Source organism: Panthera pardus, unplaced genomic scaffold (assembly GCF_024362965.1).
Source record: "Panthera pardus isolate Hobbes unplaced genomic scaffold, ASM2436296v1 HiC_scaffold_25, whole genome shotgun sequence".
In the NCBI taxonomy this organism is placed as follows: domain Eukaryota; kingdom Metazoa; phylum Chordata; class Mammalia; order Carnivora; family Felidae; genus Panthera; species Panthera pardus.
The window spans coordinates 49,076,282-49,089,588 of NW_026526821.1; the positions used below are offsets into that span (position 1 = coordinate 49,076,282).

At 40.3% G+C, this 13,307-nt stretch overlaps 1 protein-coding gene across 11 annotated transcripts in view; it reads left to right on the forward strand.

Moving 5' to 3' along the window:
- SYNDIG1 (synapse differentiation inducing 1) overlaps positions 1 to 13,307 on the forward strand; it is a 180,717-nt gene that overhangs the window by 7,357 nt on the left and 160,053 nt on the right. Inside the window, exons 1-2 of one of the 11 annotated variants that reach the window (XM_019462335.2) lie at positions 10,421 to 10,435; positions 12,363 to 12,463. The exons of 8 other annotated variants lie outside the window; for them this stretch is intronic. The gene's annotated coding sequence lies outside the window, so the exon portion shown is untranslated. Of the gene's footprint in view, positions 1 to 10,232; positions 10,436 to 12,362; positions 12,464 to 13,307 lie in introns of those variants that run through there. 2 more of the 11 variants (XM_053890477.1, XM_019462336.2) reach the window with 2 other exon arrangements.

Consider the following 13,307-nt stretch of genomic DNA (forward strand, 5'->3'; position numbering starts at 1 on the left):
TGGTCACTGTTTTGATGGTCTTGGTCCTTCTGTCATGCCCTGTGACCCTTCTTGTTGGGGTCCTCTTGCATAATATTCATTGGCACAATTGCTAATCTGAATGTTCTTGGTGTAGGTATATTAATTGTGAATAGGAGCATTGAATATATTTTGGAACATCACAGTCTATTCTAAAGCACAAGGAAAAATATATGTGTTGATTCAAAATGTGCAGAACAATGTAGTTTCCTGTCCTGATAGTAGGCCTTGAGTAACTGAATTGCCAAGTACCTTTCCAGGAAAAGTATGTACTTCAGATTCTTGGGTCCCAAACATATATTTGCAATCCAGATTCCAGTAATTACTCTGTTGTTCATTGCAGGCCAACAGGACCACATAGTATGTATCAACACAGTGAGTGTCCCTGGTGCAAGGTGTGAACAGCATGGTGATGCCTTCTCTTGGTTAGTGTTTGGCCATGGTCCAGCCTCACAGACCCTCTTTCTTTTCCAGAGAAGAGATGTTTTGCCATGTTTGATAACTTCATGACACCAGCATTCTATTTTGGAAAGGTCATGCTTATAATACCACACCTGGCTTGCACCTCCTTCCTCCCTTCCTTTTTGCCTTCCCGCAATTGGAAGCTCCTTTGCAAGCAAAGACTACCTCCCGTTGATGGTCTGCTGCCATTATTTCCCACTCAGAGTTCAGCACTGCCTGTCTCCAGTTGCTCTGTGCACCCAGCACTGTAGCAACCAAACTCACAGATGGTGTGAGCAAGGGACTTCCTGGTGACCCCTTGAGAAGAGATGAGTTAGCTGTGCTATAACCCATGTAGAACTCCCCTACCTCCCCATGTCTTGTTCTGTAGCTATTCTAATATCCATTGGGACCGGGAAAACTTTCTGGTGTCCTTCAAATAGTCAATTGCCTAGTCCAATTTAGAATTGCAAGTTACATCTAATTTTAGGCTTACTTCTAGGGCTGGAGAAGCTTTGCCTGGTGAGAGGGACCCTCGGCCCTCAGGCACCTAGATGAACCAGTAGATCCTTCTGGTAACTTTTGAGGGCCTTCCCATACCACAGTCCCTGACTCTAGCCCTAGGTTCCACAGTCTCAAGCTTCTATGCTCCTGACAGGCAACCCCAAACTCAGGATTGAAGCTCCTGGGCTTGCCTTGTCAGCTCCCAGGAGAAAGCCATGTGGCCTCCCTGGGAATTTCATCCTCAGACCTGGAAGGGGTCTCTTCATATTCCAGGTGAGGGGCCAGAGGACTATGTATGTATGTATGTATGTGTGCTCTCTGCATGCCAGAGACTGGGGAGTGGCAGTGTCAAGGTGAAATGGGCCTACTTTAGGAGCAGAAGAAGCACTCCATGATGACCATGAGTTTCCAGACTGTGCTTGTGGCTGGTGGCAGATGTCTGACCATCAGGGAGAATGGGAGACAGTGAGTCTCAATGGAGCACATAGCATCCCACTTCCCCTTGACTACAGTGTGTCTTGGGCACCAGAGGAGGAGCTGGAGGCAGCCACGGGCTCTGGGGCATTAGCACTTCAGTGGAAATTGAAGCTGTCTGGTAGTGAGGGGTGAGTGATGCAGGGGCTCATGAAAGCTGAACCCTGGACCATTCCAGACTGATGAATGACCTCACTTCTGTATGGCTGCAGATATTCCAGATGCCAGGGGCTGGCCCATCTGGACCTATGACACCAATGCAGTCTTCTAGCCTTCCTGACTTCAGGATTTGGCTCTCAGGACTAGATCTGGACACCACTCCACGAGTGGTGGACCTCCACTTTACATTTCTCTCTGAGGGGAGGTGTTGCACCACACATAAAGTGGGGCCATCTACATTGAAAGGAGAAGCCTCATCCTTCTGTTTTCCAGATGAAATTTAGGGAAGTGAATGTATTTGCAGAAGCAGAGTAAGCTCAGGTCTGAAGGGCCAGATTCAGGCTTACAGAGCTTTTTTGGAGCTTGTCATGAGGATTATCAGGATAACCAATGGATGCCTCCTACTGCTTGTGCCGTCTTGTACTGTCTGTGCCTCTCTCCCAGGAAAGAAGAGGAAGGGAAGAGAAGGCAGGGGAAGGATGAAGATTTGAAACATGTGTATTATTCCATTTCATTTCCTTAGCAACCTCCTGAGATGCCCCCATTATACACTTGGTGGGATGAGACTCAGAGGGATTACTCAACCTGCTCTGTAATGTCACTGCTGGTTGTAGGGCCTCTGGGCATGGACAGAGTTTATCAGGGTTTATTTATTTCTGTGTTTGTCTCCAAAGTTCATGTTTTCTCACACATGATACTCAGGTATTTGTTGTTGTTGTTGTTGTTTTGCATTGCTAGTATCTGATGTATTGTCCTAAGACAATAACATATCCTATGCAATAGTTGGACAGACAAACAGAGACAGAAACTTCCATTTTGCAGCAAAGACCAAGGAGGACAAATGTAATTAGGTCATTTCTCCATCTGTGCTTTTTGATAGTTTCCTTGGAGGACAGTGCCCAGAGCATGTCAGCAAACTGTGACCCACGGTGTGGGGGAAGGGGAAGTTGGGTTGGGCCAGACCAGGAAGTTGTGTGCCCAGAAAAGTTCAGAACAGAAATCTCCTGCAGAATATACAGCAGTCAGGGTGGCGGGGGGGTGGGGTGGGAGAGAGGGGGAACCCATTCCCTCTAAATGCCATGGGCCCCAGACATTTATAGAGAACATAAAAATAAACTAAACAGGATAGCAGATTGCCTAGTGAGACCTTGTGGGCACTCAAGGCTTTTCCCAGAAGATACAACTGTCCTGTCTCCTTCGATGCTACCCAGAAATGCTGGTCTTCCTGGCATTTGTATTCAGAACTATATATTTCAGGAATATATTTTGGTGAGTTGGACTCTATCCATTGCTTATGTTTCCCTCCTTAGGACCAAGTTGGTGCCTTTATTAGAGAATGAAACACAGATGAACTCCATTGTTTCTTGTGGCACAAATCAAAGGGACTCTGTCTGCACTGTGGTGTGGCTTAGCCCTGGAAGGTGTCTTGGGGGCATAGTCCTGATGGTGCACTTCCCTCTTTTCTGACTCCTCCTTCCCCTCTTTTACCCTCCTTGATTTCACTGACCAGGCCTTTTCTGGCAGAATGGGCTGAGCCCTGGCAAGAGCCCACTGTTTTTCATACTCCCCATACTCTAACTAAACTGTCCTGTGGTCTTGCTTTTGACTGTGATTTATATGCAGCTGGCTCCCAGATTTCTTTCTCTATTCCTAAACCCTCCCAAGGCTCAGCCTTGTCTATCCACATGCCCACTAGCATCTCACTTGGGGACGTCTGCCGCAGAGAACCTCCCTCTGCCTTCCCCAGGCCCTCACGCTCCCTGCCCATGCCCTTCCTCTGGTGATGACACACAGCAACCTAGATATCCAGAAAATTGCTCACCTCTTAGGCTCCTACCTCTTCCTTGCCACCAGATTTCTTACCTTCTCAATATTTTTTACCTCTCCCTTGCATATCTTCCACCATTAGCTCCATCTGGACATTCACCTTCTTCCAGGTGCTCTCAGCAGCTTCCTGCAAGGTCTCATTACCTGCTCCCATGTGCTTCTCATTTCCAGTCTCCAGGACTGTTGGAAGAATTAGCTTTCTAAAATTCACATCTCATCTCGAAAGCCTTCATTGGCTTCTCATCTCCAGTTAAATAGGAAGGCTGCCTGGGGAGGATAGCAAGCTGTCCATGACAGTCCTGTCCACCCTCCAGCTTCTTCCCCAACTCCATAAGTTCCTATAACACTGGCCATTCATGCTCCCACCAACATACCACATGTTTTCACGCCTCTCCCCATGTTGGTTGTCACCTCCTGCTAATCTTCAAGGCTCAGCTTGGCCATACCTGGTGCCTTTCCTTCAAAGTTCAGTGTCCCTGCCTCTGGGTTCCTTGTTACCTGGGCCTACCCCATTCTGGTGTGGCATGAGCAAAACAACCAAAGTAAGAGATACCTGGAAATAATTTTGGCAAGAAATATGTGGAACCATACAAAATAACTGTAGAATTTTACTCATGGAATAAGGGAAGATTTGAATAAATGGAGAGAAACACAATGCTCTGGGATAAGAACACTCAATAGTAACAAGATGACATTATTTTCACCAAGTTAATTTACAAGTTTAATACCATTTCAATCAGAATCCTGATGTTATAATTGCCTTTTGAACTTCACACAATTATTCAAAACCTCATGAAAGAATAATCAGGCTGTGATGCTAAGTTTATTTAAGTGTAGAGGAATGAAGGAGGGCTTATCCTCCCAGATAATGAAACTGAGCATCAAAACTATACCCATTAGGATGTCTATCATAAAATTTTAAAAAAGCAAATAATAAGTGTTGGTGAGGTCGTGGAGGAATTGGAAGTCTTGTACATTGCTGGTGGGACTGTAAAATGGTGCAGTTGTTATGGAAAATAGTATGGAGGTTCCTCAAAAAAATCAACATGGAATTACAATATGATCCAGCAATCTCGTTTCTAAGTATATTTCCTAAAGAATTGAAAGCACAATCTTGAAGAGATATTTGGATAATCATGTTAATAGCAGTGTTATTCACGAGAGCCAAGAGGTAGAGTCCAAGTATGCAGCCCAAATGTCCATTGATAGATGAATTGATTTAAAAGAGTGTGGTGGGTATACAATGAGATACCACCTCACACGTGTTGGAATGGCTAAAATTAACAACACAAGAAACAAGTGTTGGCAAGGATGCAGACAAAGGGGAACCATCTTGCACTTTTGGTTGAAATGCAAACTGGTATAGCCACACTGGAGAACAATATACAGGTTCCTCAAAAAACTGTGTATATATATATATATATATATATATATATATATATATATATATACACAATACTGTATATATATATATATATACACAATACACACACACATATACATATACACACACAATGGAATGTTACTCAACCATCAGAAAAAATGAAATCTTGTCATTTGTAATGACGTGGATGGAGCTAGAATGTATTACGCTAGGAGAAATAAGTCAATCAGAGAAAGACAAATACCATATGATTTCACTGATATGTGAAATCTAAGAAACAAAACAGATGGACATATGGGATATGGGGCAGAGAGGAGAGAAGGAAACAAACCACAAGATATTCTTAATGATAGAGAACAAGCTGAGAGTTGATGGAGGGAGGTGGGTGGAGGTGGGAGGTGGGGGGGATGGGCTAGATGGGTGATGGGTATTAAGGAAGACACTTGTGATGATCACTGTGTTCTATGTAAATGATGAATGACTGAATTCTACTCCTGAAATCAATGTTGCACTGTATGTTAACTAAAAGTTAAATTTAAAAAATTTAAAAAAAATAAAAGGATATGGTATAGGCATGCAATGGAATATTATTTAGCCTTAAGAAGGAGGAAAATTCTGACACATGCTACAACATGGATGAACTTTGAGGATTTATAAGAAGTGAAATAAGCCAGTCATAAAAAGACAAATATTGTACGATTCTGTTTATGTGAGGTTCCCAAAAGAGTAAATATATAAATACAAAATATAGATCAATGGTTACTAGGACATGGGGGCAAGGAAGAGGAAGAATTGTTTAATGGATATGGAGTTACAGATTTGTGAAATGAAAAGATTCTAGAATCTCCCAAAAAGCAGAAGTCCAAGACCAGATGACTTCACTGATAATTCTACCAAACTTTAAGAATAATTAATACCAGTACTTCCCAAACTCTTCCAAAAAAAGAAGAGGGGGAACACTTCCAAACTGATTGTATAAGGCCAACACTACCCGATGCCAAAACTAGACAAGGATGCCACAAGAAGAAACTCACAATATCCCTGATGATCTTAGAGGCAAAAATCCTCAGCAGAATACTAGCAAATTGACTTCAACAATACATTTAAAGAATCATACACCATGATTGAGTGGGATTTATTCCTGGGATGCAAGGATGGTTCAGCATCTGCAAATCAATGTGATACATTACATTAACAAAATGAAGGAGAAAAATTATATGATCATCTAAATAGATGCCGAAAATGCAGATGCATTTGTCAAAATTTAACATCCATTTATGATAAAACCTCTCAACAAAATGGGTGTAGGTGGAACATATTTCAACATAATAAAGACCATATATGATGAGTCCACAGCTAACATCATACTTAACAGTGAAAACCTGAAAACTTTTCCTCTAAGATAAGGAACAAGACAGAGATTCCCATTCTCACCACTTTTATTCAATATAGCGGATGTTCTAACAAGAGCAATTAGACAAGAAAAAGAAATAAAAGACATCCAAACTGGGAAGAAGTAAAACTGTCACTACTTGCAGGTGACATGATATCATATATGGAAAACACTAAATCCTACACACACACACACACACACACACACACACACACACAAAATCAGTAAAGTTGTAGGATACAAAAATTGATATACAAAAATCTGTTTCTTTTCTATATACTAATAACAAACTATAAGAAATAGAAATTAAGAAAAAAGTTGATTTACAATTGCATCAAAAAGGATAAAATGCCTATGAATAAATTTAAGCAAGGAGGTGAAAGATAAGTACACTAAAAACTATAAGACATTGATGATAGAAATTGAAAAAGACACAAATAAATGGAAAGATACTTTGTGCACATGGATTGAAAAAATTAGTATTGTTAAAATGTCCATACTACACAAAGCAATCTACAGATTCAATGTACTCCCTATCAAATTCCAATGGCATTTTTCACATAGAGAACAAACAATCCTCAAATTTCTATGGAACTACAAAAGGACCTGAATAGCCAAAATAATCTTGAGAAAGGAACAAAGCTGGAAACATCATGCTTCCTGATTTCAAGCCCTATTACAAAATCTATAATAATTAAAACAGTATGATATTGCTACAAAAATGCATAGATCAATGGAACAGAATAGAGAGCCCAGAAATAAATATTTGGTCCATTAATTATGACAAAGTAACCAAGAATATATAATGGCTAAAGAACTGTCTCTTCAGTAGGTGTTGTTGGGAAAACTAGACCACTGTCTTATGCCATACAGAGGAATTAACTCAAAATGGGCAAAAGATGTGAACATAAGACCTGAAACTACAAAATTTCTAGAATAAAATGCAGTTAGTCACCTCCTTTACATTGGTCTTGGCAATGATTTTTGGATTTGACACCAAAAGCAAAGTCAACAAAAGCAAATATTAATAAGTGGAACTATATCAAACTTAAAAGCTTCTTCACAGTAAAGGAAATCATCAACAAAATTAAAAAGAAGCCTACCAAATGGGAGAGAAGTTTTGTAAATCATATATCTGATAAGGAGTTAATACTCAAAATATACAAAGGACTCATAAAATTCAACAGCAACAACAAAAACAATTTGATTAAAAATGGACATTTTTGCAAAAGGCATATCACATAAAGGGTTAGTATCCAAAATCTATAAAGAACTTATCAAACTCAACACCCAAAAAGCAAATGATCCAGTGAAGAAATGGGCAAAAGACATGAATAGACACCTCTCCAAAGAAGACATCCAGATGGCCAACCAACACACGAGAAAATGGTCAACATCACTCATCATCAGGAAAATACAAATCAAAACCATAATGAGATACCACCTTACACCTGTCACAATGGCTAACATTAACAACTCAGGCAACAACAGAGGTTGGCGAGGATGCAGAGAAAGAGGATCTCTTTTGCACTACTGGTGGAAATGCAAGCTGGTGCAGCCACTCTGGAAAACAGTGTGGAGGTTCCTCAAAAAATTAAAAATAGAACTACCCTACATCCCAGCAATTGCACTACTAGGTATTTATCCAAGAGATACAGATATACTGTTTTGAAGGGGCACATGCACCCCCATGTTTATAGCAGCACTATCAACAATAGCCAAAGTATGGAAAGAGCCCAAATATCCATCAATGGATGAATGGATAAAGAAGATGTGAGATACACACACACACACACACACACACACACACACACTGGAGTATTACTTGGCAATCAAAAAGAATGAAATATTTCCATTTGCAACTACGTGGATGAAACTAGAGGGTATTATGTTAAGCAAACTTAGAGAAAGACAAATATCATATGACTTCACTCATATGAGGACTTTAAGATACAAAACAGATGAACATAAGGGAAGGGAAGCAAAAATAATATAAAAACAGGCAGGGAGGGGGACAAAACAGAAATTACTCTTAAATATGGAGAACAAACAGAGGGTTACTGGAGGGGTTGTGGGAGAGGGGATGGGCTGAATGGGTAAGGGGCATTAAGTAATCTACTCCTGAAATCATCGTTGCACTATATGCTAACTAATTTGGATGTAAATTTAAAAAATTTAAAAAATGGACACTTTTCCAAAGAAGAGATACAGATGATCAACAGGTACCTGAAAAGTTGCTCAACATCACTAATGATCAGGGAAATATAAATCAAATCCATTATGAGATATCACCTCACACCTAATAGAATTGCCATTACCAAAAAAAACAAAAAACAAAAAACAAAAAATAGCATGTGGAGAAGAGAACCCCTGTGCAGTATTGGTGGGAATGTAAATTAGTGCAACTACTATAGGAAGCAGTTTGGAGGTCCTCAAAAAATAAAAATAAATAAATAAATAAATAAATAATAGAACCACATAATCAACCAATTCCACTTCTGGGTATTTGTCCAAAGAAAATTAGGTTATAACTCAAAAAGATATATGTATCTCCATGTGCATTTAAGCATTAGAAAGCAACTTAAGTGTCCATCAGTGAATAAATAAAGAATTTGTTACACACACACACGAATATTATTCAGCCATAAAAAAGGAAATCCTGCCATTTGCAATAACATGGATGAAACTTGAGAGAATTATGGTAGGTGGAATAAGAAAAACAAATACTGTATGGTATCACTTGTATGTGAAATCTAAAAACAAAAACAAAAACAAAAACTAAACTCCCTAAGAAACAAACACTGAACTTATAGATGCTGAAAACAGATTGGTGGTTGTCAGAGGAGGAGGGGGGGTGGTGGGGTAAATGGATGAAGAGGGTCAAAAAGTAAAAAGTTCCAGTTATAAAATCAATAAGTCCTGGGGATGTAATGTGCAGCATGGTGGCTATAGTTAATAATACTATGTTGAATATTTGAAAGTTGCTAAGACATCTTAAAAGTTCTCATCACAAGAAAATAAAGTGCAAGAATGCATGGTGATGGATGTTAACTAGACTTATTGAGGTTATTTTATAATAAATGTAAATATTGAATCATTATGTTATACACCTGAAACTAACATAATGTTATATGTCAATTATATCTCAATTTAAAAACCCACAATGGTGAGACTAGTTGCTTGGCTGCTTATCAGGCTGATTACTCCATCTCTGGGCAAGATCTGTGGGCTCTCTGGTACCAGATGATCCAGATGCCTGTCACTTAAGATCCCAGGGGACAAGATGAGGACATTGAGTCTGGTTCTTTCTCATCTGTAAAATGGTGAGGGTACCTACCTGCCTCCTTCATGGAGTTACTACAAAATGCAAATAAAGGATAGAGTACAGAAGAAAGTTCGGTGTGGGAAGTGGGGGGCGGGGTGGGGAGTCAGTGCCACAAAAATAAATTCTGGACATCTGATTCACAATATGAATATAACACTATTGAACTGTACACATGAAAATGGTTAAGATGGTAAATTTTGTGTTATGTCTTTTTTTTATGTTTATTTTATTTATTTGAAAGAGAGAGAGAGAGAGAGCAGGGGAGGGGCAGAGAGAGACAGAGAGAGAGGATCCCAAGCAGGCTCCATACCATTAGCACAGAGACTGACACGGGGCTCAAACTCACAAGTCATGAGACTTACAAGTTACAAACTCACAAGTCATGAGCTGAAATCGAGTTGGACACTTAACTGAGTCACCCAGGTGCACCTACCATTATGTTTTTATCACAATAAAAACAATCTCACATTCATTGGAGCTCTAAGGTTCTAATTACTAGCAAATAATTGACAGACTGTTCTAGTTATCTATTGTTCATAACAAACTGCCTCCAGAATTTTGTGCTCATGGATACGTGGGTCAGAAATCCAGAAAAGGCACAGCACAGCAGAGATGCTTTGTATCTGCTCCATAATGTTTGGGGCTTCAGCTCTGAAGACTGATGGCTGGGGCTGAAGTCACTGGGGCTTCTTTGCTCTATATTGCAGGTGCCTGGGCTGGGCTCACTTGAAGGCTAAACCCAGATGGGACTGTCACCTGGAGTGCGTACACCTAGCCTTTGTCTGGAGCTTCCTCACAGCATGGCAGACTCAAGGTAGATTTCATGTGCCTTAGCTGGCGCTCCAAGAGTGAGCATGAATGAGGCACAGAGTACAGGCTTATTCAGCCCAACTCCATTTTGTTTTAATAGGTGAGTCTCTAAACTAGCCCATATTAAAGAAGAGGTGACTTAGATCCAACTTCCTAAAGAGAGACGTGTCAAAGAATTTGTGACCACATTCAGTTTGCCATTATAGGTAAGATAGAGAACTCTGGAATAGATTCCGATCCCAAGAGCTTATTGTATTGGCAAAGGCAGCATGGCAATCGGAAAGAGCTGGATTGATCAACAACTGGCATGTAGGAAGTTGGCTGTTTGGATATACAGTCAAATTATATCCCTCCACATTATGAAAATTTCTGAGTGAATATAAAGAGAAACATCGATAAATAAATATAAAAAGCATAAATAAATTCAGCCTACAGTTGAATGTCTTAGTAGCATTTCCAAATGAGAATATTGATAAAGAATAACCAAATATATGTTACTCATTCTGTGCAATAAACACTGTAAGTGAAATTTAAAAAGCATAAAATAGCCTGGAAATAAACATTTATGACAAATGTAACAATGCTTAATCCTTGCAGAGTAAGCAATAAGAAACCAAACAACTTCATCGAAAACTGAGCATGTGCCATGGAGAAAAAGTTGAGATGAAATGGGAATGACTGATATATAAATGTATGCAAAAGTGTTTATCCTTAGTTATAACTGTGAAAATAGAAAATTTAGTTTCGGAAGACATATCTTCCTTCGAAAACAATTGTGTGGATTCAAAGATGGTGCTGCTCAGGTCAGTAAGGATGCCTGAAGAAAACATGGGCTCTCTGATTCTCTGTGCAGGAGAGCTGAGTCAGCCCTTATCTCAAAAGCTATTTGACATGTTCATCCAGGTCCTTCTGTTACCTCCTGGACCCCATGCATGAACCCATTAAGCTGCAGTTCTAAGGTACCTGCAAAACATGCACATGTGCACCTGAAGTAATAAATATCAGGGAAAAAAACCCTAAATGCTTGTCATGAAGGGATTAAATATCATGTAGAAATGATGTTCTTCCAATAAATAATAAGATAAACTCAGTACTTGGTTCATTGACCAGGGCCATGCCTGGTATCTATTTGTATGGATGCATGTCCATGATAGGCTAATAAAGATAGAAATCTAGAGAAAATATGTTAAAAATTATGTGAATGTGTTATGCTGTGTGTGTGTGTGGGGGGGGATAGTTTGTATATTCCTTCAAAAATTGCTGGAAGGCTATTCCCCAAATTATTAATAGTACATAGCTATGAGGAATAGGGCAGAAGTAGGAACTTTCATTTTTTACTTTATACATTGGTATAGTTTAAATTTACAAAAGTAAATGTGTTGCCTTTACAATAAAAAATTAAACAAAAATCTATCCTATGGAAATAAGAGGTCTGGATAAAGCTTTTTAGTTACATGTTCATACACACTTTGGGGGAAGTGGGAAACCTAGGGCCTCCTAGGAGTGGAGTAAAAGGTATGCAGAGCGAGTGATGCATGCTCAGGTTACAGTGATAAAGCAGGACTCAAAACCACATGTACTTACATGTAGAGGGAGAAAAATGCATATGTATTTGGGGAAGATTAGAGAAGAGGCCCCAACATTATATGCAGATTTTTCTTTCTTTATGTACTTTTCTAATGTTCTTATTGATTAATTATTACTGTTTGAAAAAACTAAAAAATCAGAAAAGACGTTATTTTGTACTCCTATACCCTGTGCCTGGAGCCTGGCACCCAGTAGGAGGTACTCAGTCCATGTTTGGCCTTCCTTGATTTCCACTCAACCCCATGCCCTCCTCTGGCAAAAGCTTTTCTGTTCTCCTGCCCACCATCCCCAGCTTGAGTGAGTTCTCATCCTTTCTGTGCACACTCATGCAAGCCCTCTCCCATGGCTCTATGCCCCACAACCGTGTAGACTGTTTAGAAGTAGTTCATTCAACATATCTCAAGTGCCTACCATGCACTCTATCTTGTGTTAAATGTCAGAGAGAAGAGGAAAATTTGGGGACCTTCACTGTACCTTCAATGGCTTGTCTAATGGGATGGGGCTTCATTTGCTCTACATGCCTGCAAGCGAGATGATGCAGGTGAGTACACGGGCTGTGGGGCTTGGAAAGAGACCTCAGTCAGAGCAAGGGGTGGGGACATTCTGGCAAGGCTCAATCAAGACTTATTAGACCAGAGAAGTAGAAAGAAGTGATCTTCCAGGCAGAGAGTTCAGGATAAGGGTCAAAGATCAGATATGGCATTTCTGTATGGCCTCAGAACCTAGTCTGCACCAATAGTGTTTATTGAGGTCTAGAGGACTGGATGGGAAACTGTAGACAGTCAAATTAGCTCACAAACAACTGTGGCTCTCTATTGCTGCATGCAGATTGCCCCAAAACTTACCACCATAAAATGCTCACAGTGTCTGAGGGTTGACAGTTTGGGAGAGAACAGCTGCCTGCATCCCATTCTGGTCTGTTGTTAGGGTGCAGACAGAGGGTATCTAGCACTGGGAGATTGGGGAATTTGGGCAGCTGGAAGTCAGCTGGGCAGCTCTAGAACTCTCCATGTGGCCTCTCCATGTGGGCTGTATTGGGCTTCTTTGCAGAATGGTGGCCTCAAGATGTTGGACTTCCTCAGTGACTTCTCAGCGTTCCAGTGTGAGTCTTCCAGCAGAAGACATAAGTCATGTGGACTTTTCTGCCTCAGGAGGCACATAATGGCACTCCCACCACATTTCATCAATTACACATGAATCACAAGCCCACCTAGATTCAGGAAAGGGGACAGAGCCCCCACCTCCCAATGACAGGAGTGCCAAAGCGACATTGTGAAGTAATTGTGGGATGCAAAGTACTGTTATGTCCATCTTTGGAAAATATGATCTGACACAAATACTTAAAAGCAAACTGACTTGGTAGGTCTTTAGATCACAGATAAAAG